Below are 16,268 nucleotides of genomic sequence, written 5' to 3'. Positions count from 1 at the left end.
AGACAAAAAGTTATGAACTGGTGTGTGACAACCCACTACTGGACCAGTAATCAAGGAGCCTCAGTCCTCACCACTGGCAACAGTGGGAGATGTTCACTTGGAGGATAACATGTACACACACAGTATTTCCAGATGCAGCTCTCTGTATCAAGTGCAATTTCCCTTAAGAGCATAGAGGCCAGTCCGGGGCTGGTATCTCACTCTTTCTCCAGATCCCCAAAAAGACTCTCCATTGGCACAGCTATAGAGTTGAGATCTCAGCTGAGTGATCAAGCCAAGACATCCAGAACCTTCTCTGTCCAACCAGTGTTTTGTGTCCCTGCCCAAGAAGCTGACACACACACTCTTTGAGGTTTTATTTACACACACACACACAGCTGGGAAAGGCTGGCAAGGGTTTACTAGCTATGCCCCCTTCTGACCAGACTATAAACACAAGCATCCTGTATAGATTAGTTTGATATTCACAAATGGCATATAATTATTTACAAAATTCCAGATAGCTGTGCTGATAGTAGCCGTTTGTCACACTTCTTCACCCTTTGAAGACTCAAGCTAGTTTTTCAAGTGACCCTTGTGAAACGTTGCTTTACAGGGATGAGCCTATGTGGGAATACATTACTGCATACCCTGTCTTGAGATACCAGCTGCTTTGGCATTGCTGACCCCAGTACAGTGTTGCATTGTCATGTCATATGCCTGCTACCTTAGGCCCCACCATAGTAATTTGGGATTTTGCTGGCTGGCTGCCTGTTGCCATAGATCCCCCTCAGACTCCTCCTGCCTTCTAGTGCAAATACTTACCACAAGGGCCTCTCGATCATGACAAGGTTTCATCATGTTAACAAGGTAAAGTTTGTGCCCCTGCCTCCTGCCTGGCAGTTCTACCATGTAGTTAACATCACTGACCTTCCATACCACCCTTAACTTCTCTCTTAACAGATTCTTCTAACTATGCTTGCTGTAAATTCTTATTTGTGTTTCCCAATACAATGTTAACTTGTATACTCCTGCATTTTATTGTAATTTGAACATGTACAATGCTTTCTTGGAGCTTTTCTCCCTGGGCCTCCACTGAAAACGGGTAATTTTGACCCAGTGAACTTCCCTGGTAACCAAACTGGAAATAAATAAAATAAATAAGGGTCCCTCCCAAGCTGCCTGCAGCTTGTTGTGTCTGACAGGAATGAGAATCATAACCTGCTGCCCCTTAGCGTACTCTCTAGCTCAAGCATTCCTGTCATACCAGGCCTTTTTCTGTTGTTGGGCTTCTGCCTGGTTCTCCTGTGCCAAGCCTATGATTTCCCTGAGCCTTGTCCTGAGGTTTAGGACACATGCTACTACAGACTCCTTATAGGATTAACACTCACCCTCCCACTCATCGCAAATCAAATCTAGAGGTCCCCTCACCCTATGCCTATACAACAACTCAAAAGGTGAGAAACCTGTGGATTCCTGGGGCACCGCTCAGTAAGCAAACAACAGATGGGGGCAAGTATTTGTCCCACTCTTTCTTAATCTGTTCTGCAAATGCCTGTAAGATAGTCTTTAGTGTAGAGTTTAACCTCTCGACCAGACCGTTAAGTCTGGGAATGGTACGGGGTGGTCTTTAGGTACTTCACCCCACAGTGCTTCCACAGACAAGCCAGCAGGTCTGACATGAAATTGGCATCTCTGTCAGTCAGCATTTCGTTTGGGAAACCCACCTTGCTAAAAGCCTCTAACAAAGCATTTGCCACCTTTTCTGCCTTGGTAGAGGACAAGGCCACTGCCTCAGGGTATCTGGTAGCATAATCTGCTATCACTAGGATATATTTCTTTCCTGTGGAACTTGGGGTACTTAGAGGCTCCACAATATCCATAACTACACTCAGAAGTGGTTCCTCAATTACAGGCAAAGACATGAAAGGAGCTTTGACCTTGTCTCCTGCCTTACCTACCTTTTTGGCACTGTTCAAATGCCCTGCAGTACCCTGTTACATCCCTGAAAATCCCAGGCCAATAAAAGTTCTGCATAATATGTCTCTTGGTAAGCTTTATACCCATATGACTTGCAAAGGGAATATTTTAGGCTATGGCTAGAAGTGCCAGATGGTAGGCTCTGGGCACTACCAACTGCTGTATTCTCTCATCCTGTCACCCTCCCTCGGGGGTCCACTCTCTATACAGTAACCCTTTGTCCCAATATACAGATTCCCCTTTTCCTTGAGAATTACGTGCCTACCTAGCTACCTCCCTCAAACATTTTAATGTGGTGTCTGAGAGCTAGCCTGTCTCAACTCTCTCTTTGTAACCCTTCCCAGCTCTCCTTCCACACCATGTCTGGTATCCTCTGACAGCGGTGCCTCACTGTCAGCCTGGGTACTACTACTCACCTCTGCCCTTGCAGTCACTCTGTTTAAGGGAACATCAATACCCATCACCAGCTGTGGCTCACCTTCAGCTACAGAATATCTCCCTCCATGAAGTAACCACCTCACCAATCCTGGCTTCAAGTGTATGATCTGTCTGGGTCCCCCCAGCCTACCAGATCCACATACCTGTCTCCAGGCCTGACTATGTGTCACTGCATGCACACAAGGTGCTGCACTTTCAAAATCCTTCCCTATCAAGACATCTGTAGTGCTATCCTAAAACACACCTACTTGCTTGCTTCCTTTTCCACCCTTCCAGTCAAGGTAAACTCTAGCCAAAGGTATTTGGAATGGGGTCCCTCCTAAAGCTCTGACTAGAATAGACTGCCCAGGCAAGTAGTGCTCCTCGTAACTATTGCAGGCTTGACAATGGTTAGGTCAGAGGCTGTGTGTCTCTTAGAAGTGGCCTGTTTCACATCTACTAAGATAGGATATAACCTCTTGTGGTAGTTTGGTACCCTTTTTGTTCCACACAACTTACCACTGGCATTCTGTCATTCCCACTTGCTGGCTACCCTACCTTTTGTTCCCAACCTTGCCTCAGTGGACATCTATATGCTATGTGGTCCCACTGGTTACATTTAAAACATTTAACCCTTGATCTTGGCCATGTACGTGAACTAGTGGCTTCCCCTGTTAATAGAAGACTCTGTTCAGGTGGTTTAGACTGCCCACCATGGGCTCCTTTTTACCCATGTGCAGCACTGGGTATCCCTTTCCTGTGTAGTGATACTCTGCTTGCTAGGTATAGGTCTTATTTTTCCCCCAAACTCATCTGAAGTGTTGCATTCTCTATCTGCCAACCAGATTCTCTTGTCATCAGGCAAAGTGCTAAGGGCTTGTTCCCTCACCAAAATGTTTTCCAGCTTTTCAAAACTGGTGGCCTATCACCCAGTCACCTACCTATGAATATAAGCGCTTAACTCAGCAATATAATCACACTTTCATCTGCTTTGCATATTTGTTCATGAAACATTCTTCTGTACGTTTCAGGTGTTAACTTAAAACACTCAAACAATGTTTAACTGTATTATAATTTAAGCAATCAGTATCAGACAATTTAGAAATAGCAGATACAGCTTTACTGTGGCGTAAGGGGGTCAGGAATAGTACCCAGAGACATTGGTCAGCATTATACTGTTTACAAGACCTCCAGCACCCTCTCTGTCCAACCAGTGCTAAGTGTTCCTGCTCAAGTAGCTAATGCACACACTCTTTGAGATTTGATTTACACACACACACACACACACACACACACACACACACACACACACACACACACACACACACACACACACACCTGGAAAAGCTGGCAGGGGTTTACTAGCTATGCCGCTTTCTACCCAGACTATAAGGTAGTTACCACTGCCACCAGTCACTCCTTATCAGCTACATTAGGGCTCTTAACAAAGGGTGTCCAATCTCACTGTGTCATATTAATATTAATACAAATGGTAGTTTGACCAAGAGCAAGGCTATTAGGAGTGGTCCACACAGTGTCACCAAATAAATATGCAAGTAATCTCAAAACTTAAATATCTCTGCACAGATCAGGTGCAAGGAAATGTTTATTTATTTAACAATAAATAATAAAAGAACAAGACAATACTAAATGTATATTCACAGTGACATTAGAAAACCACAGGAAATATTTAAAATAACATTGCAGTACAGGCTCACACAAATAAAGAAAAATATCTAAACTAAGCTTTGTTATATTCCTGACTGAATCTAAGAAAATTATTAAACTCTAGCAACTTACTTAATTAGAGCAAGACAGAAATGATAAATGCTTTTTATTGTCATGTCCAAGACAGAATGCAAAATGCTCTGTCTCACTAACAGACTTCTCAAAATAATATCTAATATATTAATGCTGGGATAGCTTACAGAATGACATCACTTCTTGTCATCTTACTTCTAGTTCCCTGTCAAAAACCTCCATGGCTGGAAGCTGGCAGTATTTAACATCTACCTGTAAAAATACTCATACAAGGACTTTTGCTCAGATCTATAGCAGATGCTGGAAGTCATAAAACAATTGCATTCTCCATGCTTTCAGAGTAGTGATTAGTTCACTCTAAGGAAAATACAGAAAGATTCCTAGTACAGACTCTGTGTCTCTGGCTGCATTCATCTTTTATGGTCTAGACTATAAAGTGATTTAATTTCAGATATCTTACTAAATTTTGCTGGACTGAAGTTAACCCTCCAGTTTCCTCTGTTAACATATACATTTAAACAGTTACAATAGTGCATGTGCACTTCTGTTTTCTTCCAGTAGGACACACTGTGGATACATTTTAAATACAAGCACTTTGCAAATACCTTTTCAACACATCTGTACAGAGCAGTTTGATATACACATGAACTTCAGTTCTAATAAATTTGTAACACAATTGTCTTGTATAGATTAGACTGATATTCACAAATGACATAATTATGTACAAAATTCCAGCTAGCTGTGCTGGCAATACCTCCTTTCGTCACAAGGTGTTTTATTTCACGCTTGCAAAATAGTAAAATTACTTCACCATCAGGGTGCTATTTTCAATTGCTTTCCAAAGACAGATAATTATCTGCAGTTAAGAGTAACTGCTGAGAATAAGCACCTTGCATTATGCACAATGGGAAGCTGATTGAATTTTTACTGTCATGCTATAGTTAGTGTATTGTTAGGGAAGGTTACTTACATTTTATTTACATATTAAAAATGTTAGCTGGATAGTATGAAAGAACTATGTCAAATGTTAGCTGAAACAGTGATGGGTAGTAGTACAGAGCGCAGAGATTTTCCATTTTTGCAACGATCATTAAAGTCATGAGTGATCTTAATTAAAATAGGAGATATTTAAGTTCTTACAGCTGATCTGGGAATTAAGAGCATGAAAAACTAATATAAACAATCATTAATTTGTTGACCTTACAACCTGTGGTCATAGTTGACAAAGAATATCTTAACTTCCAGGCTTAGATATACACTGTTTGCTTTGAGCTGGGTTGACATAAATCAAAATAAAGACACAATTTGCACTGATTAAAACATGCAGCTGAGTCAGTGTTTCACTGAAATGGCTGCATATGTTCTAATAGTATAGATGCCTCATATACTCCATGGCACTCTCACATGCACAATATCAGTTAATGGGTATTGCTCAGAGGTTTATCGTAAGCTGCATATTCTCTAATGTCACTGCCATTTGTTTTCCAGCTATGAAACCTCTATTAATCTATAGCAAACAGATGGGCACTTTCAAATGGGACATAAAATCTTTCCACTTTATATTGCTTATCTTGACTCAAATTTGCAGACTCCATCATATCTGTCAAAATATAAACAGTTCAAAACTACATTTGAAAACCTCTACAGGACCTCAGGTGATCAAATTATGCATGATTAACCATGCTCTGCAACATTATTCAGTCTGTAAAAACAAAAACAAAAACAAAAAACATTCAGGGTTCCTCATAATTCACCAACTGATGCATTTATAAGATTTGGGCTAGTCATATAATTAAATATTAGAAAAGGAAGAAATAGTGTTTTTCCATCATATGTGTATACTTTTACGCACTTCTATAATACAATTACACAACATTACCCAGAAAGTTTTACTTTGACCTAAACCTACAGTATTAATTACAGACATTATATACCTTAGTTTTTTTTCTTAAAAATACCTAACCTTCAGCTATGCCAGAACAATAGTTAATGCTCAAGTCATTCCATCTATAATTTCATTGAAATTATGCTCAGATTAGCTAGCAATAGTTAAGAACAGAAAATGTTTACCTTCTAGGCTTTAGACATTCTTTTTACTTTTATATTTCTCTGTATTAATCCAAAAAGGAATAGTTTCTTTCTCACTTATTTTTAATCATTGGCATATTTCTTATTTTTTTCCCCTTTCCCCTTCAATTATCCTTCCCAATTCTTGGTCTCCTATGTAAATATGGAAGCCATGGTACCATGGTAGCAGTATATTAACACGTCTGCCTGTTACTTTGTATTAACCAATCTATCTCCTCTCTGAGATCATCTACCAATGTTATTTACTTCTTCATTACAGAGACTTCTTCAGTTTCCCATTTCCTCATGAAGACTTTTTGGTAGCAACAAAATTATTCACATTACGCAGGCACTATGCATTGAATGCTTTCCCTCCTCATTTGACTCTAACCCCATTCACATCTCACATCCCACTTACAACGCCAACACATCTGATTAACTGTCAGAAACATTTTTGCTAACCTGGTTGCCTTTAAAAATTTGTGCTAATATTCCAGACAAATGTTCTGCATTTCCTACATGCTGTAGCTAATAAGGGCATTATTTCTTGGTTATTTCTTTGTCCCATAGTTTTTTCAGCCTACTTTAATTTTTTAGTGCAAATGTACATTTTGTAATTTCCAGTACTCAACATATTCTAGAAATCATCATATGGCATAACCCTATTGTTTGCCTAATTTCTTCTATCCCTTTTACCAGTTATGGATTGTCAGTTTCAGTTACTGTCTGAACCAGTACAAGGTATTCTTGCTGACTTTTTCAGTGGAAGTTGGAAATGTCTTTGCACTTCATCCCAGAAGAGCATTTTCCCTTTGTAAATGATTTGATCCCAAAAATTAGGCTCATTGACCTTAGCTCCCCAGTTCAATAAACTGTCCTTATAACTTCATCCTGTCTGAGTGGAAGTATATCTTGCCTCTATTTCCTAAATTGTACAATCTTAAAAAATTTATGCATTTCATGTCTGAGTGTCTCCATTAAAGGCTACATTCTCTTGCTGTGTGTCATGGACTATATCTAATAGATCCATAGATCCAGGTCTCCCATAAATAGAAACTTTACTATTAGTATCTCTTCCCATCTGGCTTAGTACTGCACTTGATATGTTATATAACAGATAAGTCTGACAGCTGTCAAAATTATTTGGTACTACAAAGCTAGCTTGTTTCCTCAGTAGCACTGCTTTTTTTCCCAGCGCGACTTTGGTTTCTTTCTAATCCACAGAAAGTCAACCATGGTATTATTAGATGTGACTAATTGCCCTCTTTTGCATGGAAACCAAATTGTCAGCCTCAAATACAGGATGTGTGGAAGGATATGCCAGTTCATCTCTTGCACACTGATTTAACTCTGTATCCAATGATTTGTATACTTCCCATACATTTTTCATGTTGATAACTGCTGCTTCAAGAGATATTGTTATATAGTTGTCCATAGTAGGTGCCAACCATATCCCAGATAGTTATGCCTTTATGGCTCCATAGTTTAGTATACATGTTTACACATTCCAGAGACAGAACAAGGTTCTTTCGCAAGGCCTTAATTTTAACTAGTTTCAATCCAAACTACCTTCATTTTTTATATATATGTACTTTACACCCTGAACTCTTCATAAATTCCAAATTCCATTAACATATTAAAGAGCTCTAGGATATCTTTTTGAGACTTCCCTACTGTTAATAATGCATGACCTGAAAAAAGGGAATGCTCTTTAATTGCATGTTTTCCCATCCATAGCTGTTTATCACTGATTTTCTAATGGCTGCCCCCAGATTGCAAGATGTAATATAAATAAGGAAACTTGGGGCAAGACTGCCTTGTTCCCCTGGATAACTCTGTTTCCTCTGACATCCTTGTTAACAAATTCATATGGGCCTTAGACCTTCACTAAGTTCCTAAGCAACCCCTCATAGAACTGGATTTTCTTTCAGGACACTAGCAGATAACTCTATCCACTCTGTCAAGTGACTTTTTGTATACAAGTGAACTATTGTCCCCTGCCTTCGTGCATTTTAAATAATCATGCATTTTCTATATATGATATTGGGCATATTTTTTTATATACAAACACAAATGAGTAAACCTCATCATCACCCTTAACAATCTACTTGTCAGAATTATTAGGAATACCTTATAATGACTGTCATTGTTCATGCTGGTGTGAATGACCTGAGATGTACCTCCCTGGACTACATGAAAAGTGACATGGAAGAGCTCTCTGATCATGTAGCCCAGGTGGGTATGACCCTGACCCTGAGTAGCATCCTGCCCACACCAAGAATGATACCATGCCATACCATGATACATGCCATCCCTAAACCAAGACTCACTCCCCTAAGAGAAGGAAACCAGTCTGGTGGACCCCTGCCATAAACAGAATATACAATAGAAGGAGGAGGAAACTAGTTCAGAAAAAAAGCAAATCCCAAGAAGGAAAGTCATCCCTGATCAGTATCAGTAAGAAACTAAGGTCCCTCATAAAATCATCCAAGCCTAACTTCAAAAGAAAAATAGCCAAGGATTCGAAAAATAACCACAAAGCCTTCTTTAGCTATGTCAAGAATCTAAGTAGCAACTCGCAGATATGCTCTGAGCTAGTGCAAAATAGCACAAAATATACTGAACCTACTGATATTGCCAACATCCTGGCAGGCAGATAGATTCAGTGCAAACTTCACCCCCTTCTCACCCCCAAAAAGGCCCACAACAATACCAGAAAAATGTAGTGTCCGAGAAATCACAGACGCATGGATGAAAACAACCCTTTCAAAAACCAAAAAACACAGCATCAATGGGATCAGATGGTGTCCCAGGCTGTGTCTTGCACGAACTACAGAACAAAATAACCCCCACCTAAACACACTGTTCAACTTCAGCCTTTCCACAGGTTACGTGCCCATAGAATGGCACACAGCAATGGTTATTCTGCTCCACAAAGGAGGGGCCACAACTGACCCTGGTCACTATTGCCACATAAGCCTGACTAGCCTGGTCTGCAAGGCTATGGAGCGCATCATCATAGAACTCATTAACAAAGACATTGGGAACCACCAAACACTTGACCTGACCCAGTTCGGCTTTCTTAAGGGCAGATCATGCCTACTAAACCTGGTTGACTTCTTCAAGACAGTCACCAAGGCCATAGATGAGGGGAAGGTGGTTCACACAGCCTACCTTTACTTCGCCAAGGCTTTTGTCACCATTCCCCACTCAGGAATTATAGAAAAACTCACCAGCCTGAACAGAAACCCCTACATCACGAGATGGGTTGCCAACTGGCTTACAGACAGAACTCACACAGTAAGAATAGCGGGCTCCAGGACCGACTCTAAACCAGTCACAAGTGGTGTCCCACAAGGCTTGGTCCTGGGACCCCTACTGTTTGGCATATACTACTCAGAAGTACAGGCAAATACAGGAGGACTATGGCTAACCAAGTTTGTTGATGACTGCAAACTGGGAGCCATAATTGACTCTCTGACTGACGCAGACATTCTCCAAAAGGGCCTTACTGAGACGTACACCTGGTATCAAAGTCATGGTCTCAAGCTAAATACCAAAAAATGCATAGTAATCCCATTTGGGAAAAACAAAACACCCATGAATTACCACATAGGTGGCAGCTCCCTTAATACTGAAGAGGTAATAAGAGATCTGGGGTCCCAGGTAGATAGTAATCTCTCCTTTGACAATCATATTGCCAAAGTAGTTAGGAAATCCTTCTATACAGCCCATCTAATTACTAGAGGATTCGCATCTAGAAATAAAGAGGTTATAGTTAATAGGTTCATAGGTTTATAGGTTCATACTAGGATATCTGCCCTAGGGCATTTATAAACCTAGCCAGAGTGTGTATGGCTTTCGCCACCCATTTTAAATTAATTTTGCTATGCCCTTTTTCAAGGTTAGTATAATGTGCCTCTGTCTAACAGTGACACAGAAGTGATACCCGGGGTAAACCTATGATCTCCCATCCACTCATCAAGATTCCTCTTGAAGAGAGTCAAAGAGGGACTCTGCCTAACCTGGACTGGGATTTTATTCCAGAGTAAAGGGAGCCTCTGGGTTATGAATCTGTCCCTCCAGCATGTCCTATTTATTTCAGTGCTGAGGTTCAAGTCCCTCGAGCACGTAGCTCGATGGGATTTGGATTTTCTGAGGTGCAGCATGTCCATTAATTCCGGGTTGGACATGGCTTTATACGTCAGGCACAGATCGCCTCTAAGCAGGCGGTATGCCACTGAGTAGAGCTGGAGTTTCTTTAACCGGGCAGCATACGGCATCTGTTTGAGCCCCTTGATCCTCTTGATGAGGTACTTTTGGGGTCTTTCCAGTTGCTGCAGGTGTCTGGTAAGGTACATCCCAAAAGGGGCATTGTACTCAATTATGGGCCTTATGAGGGATGAGTAAAGAGGCACGATGACCTCCCATGATCTAGATGTGAATCTCTTCATGATTAGGTGGGCTATATAAAATGTTTTCCTAACCACTTTGGCCACGTGGTTGTCAAATGAGAGATTGCTATCAACTTGGGTCCCCAGGTCCCTAATTACTTCTTCTGTACTTAATGGATTACCACCTATGTGGTAATTTGTGGGCACTTTGTTTTTGCCAAAGGGGATGACTATACACTTTTTGCCATTTAGCTTGAGGCCATGGCTCTGGCACCAGTTGTCTGTTTCTATGAGGCCCTTTTGGAGGATACTTGTGTCGGCTGGAGAGTCTATTATGGCGCCCAGTTTGCAGTCATCTGTGAACTTGGTCAACCACAGTCCTTCCATGTTGGTCTGTACCTCCGAGAAATATATACCGAACAAGAGAGGTCCCAGGACTGAGCCTTGTGAGATGCCACTTGTAACTGGTTTGGAGTCTGACATGGCTCCAGCTATTCTAACCATATGGGTTCTGTCCTTGAGCCAGTTTGCAACCCATCTAGTGACATAGGGGTTTATATTTAAACTGGTGAGCTTATCTATAATGCCCGAGTGGGGTATTGTATCGAAGGCTTTTGCGATGTCCAGGTAGGCTGTGTGGACTCCCTTCCCCTTGTCAATGGCCTTGGTGACTGTTTCAAAGAAATTGACCAGGTTTAAGAGGCAGGATCTGCCCTTAACAAAGCTGAACTGGGTAGGATCCAGTGTCTGTAGGTCCCCAATATCTTTATTTATAAGGTCCATGATGATCCTTTCCATAGCTTTGCAGACCAAGCTAGTGACACTTATGGGGTGATAGTTTCCAGGATCCGTTGAGGCACCACCTTTGTGGAGAGGGACCACTGTTGCTGTACACCACTCTTTGGGTACATATCCTGTAGTAAGGCTGAGATTGAACAGTAGTTTTAGGTTTGGGTTTAGCTCTTCTTGGAGTTCATGTAGGACGCAGCCCGGGACACCATCTGGTCCCATTGATGCTGTGTTTCTTGCTTTGGAGAGGGTAGCTCTTACCTGAGCATCTGAGATGTCAGGGGGGCAGCACTCTGCTGGGATAGATATTAGCCCTTTTGGTGGGGAGGGGGGGGAGAAGTTTGCGCTGAACCTGTCAGCTAGGATGTTGGCAATGTCTGTGGGTTCGGTGTATTTTCTGTCATTTTGGACTAATTCTAAGCATATCTGGGAATTCGTACCCAGGTTCCCAACATAACTAAAGAAAAGCCTTGTGATTATCCTTAGTGTCCTGTGCAATTTTTCTCTCGTAGCTGGCCTTAGATGATTTTATGAGTGCCTGTAGTTTTTTGCTAATACTGATCAGAGATGCCTTCCCTTTTGGGGATTTTGCTCTATCATGTAGTAGCTTCCTCCTTCTATTGTATAGTTTTTTTTATGGCTGGGGTCCACCAGACAGGACGTCTACCTTTGGAGGATTGGGTCTTGGTTTTATTTGGGATTGCATGATCCTTGCATTCCTGAAGGTGTTCATAGAATGCATTTATAAAGGATTTTGCAGTCTGAGCCGTATTACCCACAGGCCCGGGGGCTTTGAAGGATTCCACCTCGGTTTTGAGGAGTGTGAAATTTGCTTTAGAGAAGTTTTTCACTGTGGTTTTCTGGGCATGGGGTGGGGTCGGGATGTGAATATCCAGTGAGATTAGTTTATGGTCTGATCTAACCAGTGAGGGATACACTTCTGGTCTGGAGCATAGAGTCCCCATGTTGGTGATGATCAGGTCCAGTATGTTTTCCCCTCTTGTGGGAGTGGTAACAAGTTGTTCCATAGCATTTGAGTTTATAAATTCTAGGAACCTTTGGGCTAGGGTGTTGGAGCTAGAGTAATGCTCCCAGTCTGTGGTTGGGTAGTTGAAGTCACGCAATATAATGGTGTTTGGAGAGACCTTCATATTTTCCAGTGTTCTCAGGAAGGCCTAGTAGGGTTCCTAGGTTTGGGAGGGTGGTCTGTAGCAGGCTATAAACTGGAAGGCAGTTTTACCCACTGTTAGTTGCACATGGATAGTCTCTGATGCTTCGTGCTGTGTCACCAACCTGGAGGTGTGGGTATCTTTGACGAATATTGATACTCCCCCTCCTTTTGTGGTTCAGTCCAAGTTTTGGGGCCGAAAAGCATGGTATGAGGTATAACCTGGTAGTGCTGGGGTGCTCTTGAGAGCCTTGAACCAGGTTTCTGTTACTGCACAGATATCGATGTTCTCCATGCTAAGGAGAGTTTCGAGTGCGTGCATCTTGAGGTTTAGACTTGTGGCATTGAGTAGCATTACTCTTAGTTTCTTATCCCTTGTGATACCTATGGAGGTGGGTTTGTCTTTTGAGCCTTGCTTAAAAAAGGCACTATGGGGGTAACAAGAGCCTTTGCCAATATCCAAAAGCCCAGGGGTGACAGGTGCAAGCCGTCCCTAGCGAAGCATCGTGGCTTGTCGAGCATGTCATCCCAGGCTGACAGGCATTGGATCCCCTTTGAATGACACCAATACTTAAGCCAATTGTTGAAATTGATAATCTTGTCTTCATACTGTGGCATCATTCTTGGTGAGGGTAAGATGCTACTCAAGGTCAGGGTCATACCGGCCTGGGCTACATGCTCAGAGAGCTCCTCTATGTCTCTTTTCATGTAGTCCATTGAGGTACGTCTCAGGTCATTCACACCAGCATGGACAATGACTGAGTCATATTTGTACTTGCCTTGGAGTGACCTGAGTGCCTGTTTTATGTGGCGGATCCTAGCGCCCAACAGGCAGCTCACCATGACCTTCTTCTTGTTCAGCCTGGTGAGTGGGACGTCAGTGTGCCTGATCATAGAGTCACCTATTACAAGTGTATCAGGTGTGTTGTTTAGCCTTAAGGGCTGTGACTGTTTGGCACACTGGCTTTGTGAGCTATGTGTTGCACGTGTTTTGTTTTGGGGTAGCGGTTGCTTGGGTGTCTGCTTTGGAGGTCTCTGGTGCTTAGGCAGATATTTATTTAGAGCCTCCAAGTATGTTTTTGTATGTTTATGTGTTTGGTTTGCTGTCGTGGTAGGTCTATGTGAGACTGGAATTTTAGTGAGTGTGGTTTCCTTCTCCTCCTGACTGGTTACGCCAGTACTGAGTTGAGAGAGCCTAGCCTCCAGTTTGGCTATATGGTTGCATCTCTCACATGTGTTGGAATTTGTTGGGAGGACGAGAGGGTTGTCTGTGTACATGAGGCAGTTGCAACATTGCCTCAAGATTCCCAGATTCACCAGCTGGACTGGAGAGGAGATTGACAACTGACCTTTGGACATGCTAGAATAGTATTGGGAATTTCTTTATAATTGAAAAAAATGGCCAATGGAGAGCAAGGTACTCCAGGGGGAGTTTGTGAGGGTGTAGTGCTTTTAATTTTTTAGTGCTGACTTATATAATTGCTTTAGTGAGCAAGTGCCAGGTAACTTAAATGCAAAAATGACAAACAGTAACTTTCTTTCAAGTGAAACAAGGAAATAAGTACAGTAAGCAATACAGATATCACTAGGGATCCACAGAAGCGCTGAAAAGCCACGTTTTAGGTGGAATTAGCTTTTCAGGGAAATAACAAGCATACAAACAAAACTAGATTCAGCAGGCCTGGATCTAGTCTATGCTACAGCAAACAAGGTGTACCAATTACAGTAAGAAATAGTTCAAATATGCAGGCACTATAAGCCTTTAACCAGAAATTCCCAGCTCAGAAGGGCAGAGTCCAGCCTCTTCTCCCACAAGAGTGCAGACCATGAACCTTCTTAATGTAAAATAACTGGCCTGAAACCCAAGTGCTTAAACCAGAACTAATGCCCTTTTAGAATAACAGACACTGAGCCCTCACTCAGCAGTTCCCAACTTAGAAGGATGTAAGCTACCTGTCCTGCCACCACAGTGCAGCCCACAAACCTTCCTAACGTAAAACAACTGGTCTAAAGCCCAAGTGCTTAAACTAAAAGGCTTAGAATAAGTTACACCAAGCAGGAATAAATACAACTGAGTACTTTTAAGATGACGCAAAAGCAAAATAAAGTAGGAAAAAACACAAATACAGTAAAAGCAGATACATTTTTTTTTTTTTTTTTTAGTGGAAAGAGAGAAAGGAAAGAGAGAAAGGAGTAGCCAAAACTAAGCTGATTGGCCTTCTCAAATGTTCTCCCTGTACTGGGTGGAATGAGGTAATGACACTATACTGGGTGGAGGGTCCCAGATCAAATTTACACTAGGGGCGGGCAACTGCAAAGCCTACAACTATAAAAACACTATACCAGCAGGGACGGAGGGTGGGAAGCAAACTGCAGAAATGTTTCACAGCTGAAAAGCAGCAGTGAACCTTTAAATGAAAGTTTTAAACAGCTAAAGGAGCCTCTAGAAAAAAAGAGTTTACTGTAACCAGTTATCAGAAACAAACAACCCAACAGATACTTAATAAAAGTGGACAATTTCCAGTTAATACCTCACACACAGTGAAACTAGCTAGAAAAATACACAGTACACAAAGTGCTATAAATAACAAAGAAATAAAGAACAAAATAAACAAAAAACAGGATACTTAATGTTATATATTATAGCTCCGAGTTTCCTCAGTGTCCTTCCTTCGATCAGTTCACTGTGAAATGGCAGAGCATTCACAACTGAACTTTTAGGTAACAGAAAGTTGAAACCTGAGACAGCTTTTAAGAAAGAAATCTCAAAAGAACCAATGAGGTGCTTAGTCTAAGCTGTAGTCCAGGTGACCTCAGTCAGCCAATGACCTCAAACAATTCTCTCTCACAGAAATGCCTGATGGCTTTGGCCAAACCAATGTCTCTGAATATGTGCTCAGACACACAGCCTCCACAAACACTAGGCCCAAATACAAGCCTGAATATGGAAATGCTACAAATATCCCCACTACTTAGAACAAATAGCAGAAATGTTTCACAGCTGAAAAGTAGCAGTGAGCCTTTAAATGAAAGTTTTAAACAGCTAAAGGAGCCTCTAGAAAAAAAGAGTTTACTGTAACCAGTTATCAGAAACAAACAACCCAACAGATGCTTAATAAAAGTGGACAATTTCCAGTTAATACCTCACACACAGTGAAACTAGCTAGAAAAATACACAGTACACAAAGTGCTATAAATAACAAAGAAATAAAGAACAAAATAAACAAAAAACAGGATACTTACTGTCATATATTATAGCTCCGAGTTTCCTCAGTGTCCTTCCTTCGATCAGTGCCCCTCTACTCATCACTCATCAGACCCATCTTAGAGTACAATGCCCCATTTGGGATGTACCTCACAAGACACTTCCAACAGCTGGAAAGACCACAAAAGTACCTCACCAAGAGGATGACTGGCTTCAAACATATGTCCTATGCAGCCCGACTAGAAAAACTCCGGCTGTACTCAGTGGCATATCGCTTACTCAGAGATAATCTCTGTCTGACTTACAAAGCCATGTCCAACTCAGAATTGATGGACATGCTCCACCTAAAGAAATCCAAGTCACTGCGAGACACTCTCTCTAGTGAGCTAAACCTTGCCATAACAATAAATAGAACATGTTGGAAGGATAGATTCCTGTCACAGAGACCCCCCATGCTTTGGAACAAAATTCCTAACTACATTAGGCAGAGCCCATCACTAACACTCTT

The 16,268-nt window shown here is 41.6% G+C and overlaps 1 protein-coding gene across 2 annotated transcripts in view; it reads left to right on the top strand.

Moving 5' to 3' along the window:
* LOC122794328 overlaps positions 1-16,268 on the top strand; it is a 1,793,522-nt gene that overhangs the window by 140,375 nt on the left and 1,636,879 nt on the right. The gene's annotated exons all lie outside the window — the stretch shown is intronic.

The sequence above is a fragment of the Protopterus annectens genome, chromosome 2.part1 (genome assembly GCF_019279795.1).
Source record: "Protopterus annectens isolate FY-2018-M chromosome 2.part1, PAN1.0, whole genome shotgun sequence".
Taxonomy (NCBI): domain Eukaryota; kingdom Metazoa; phylum Chordata; order Ceratodontiformes; family Protopteridae; genus Protopterus; species Protopterus annectens.
The sequence above is the reverse complement of the archived record's forward strand: the minus strand, read 5'-3'. Positions and strand labels throughout refer to the sequence as shown.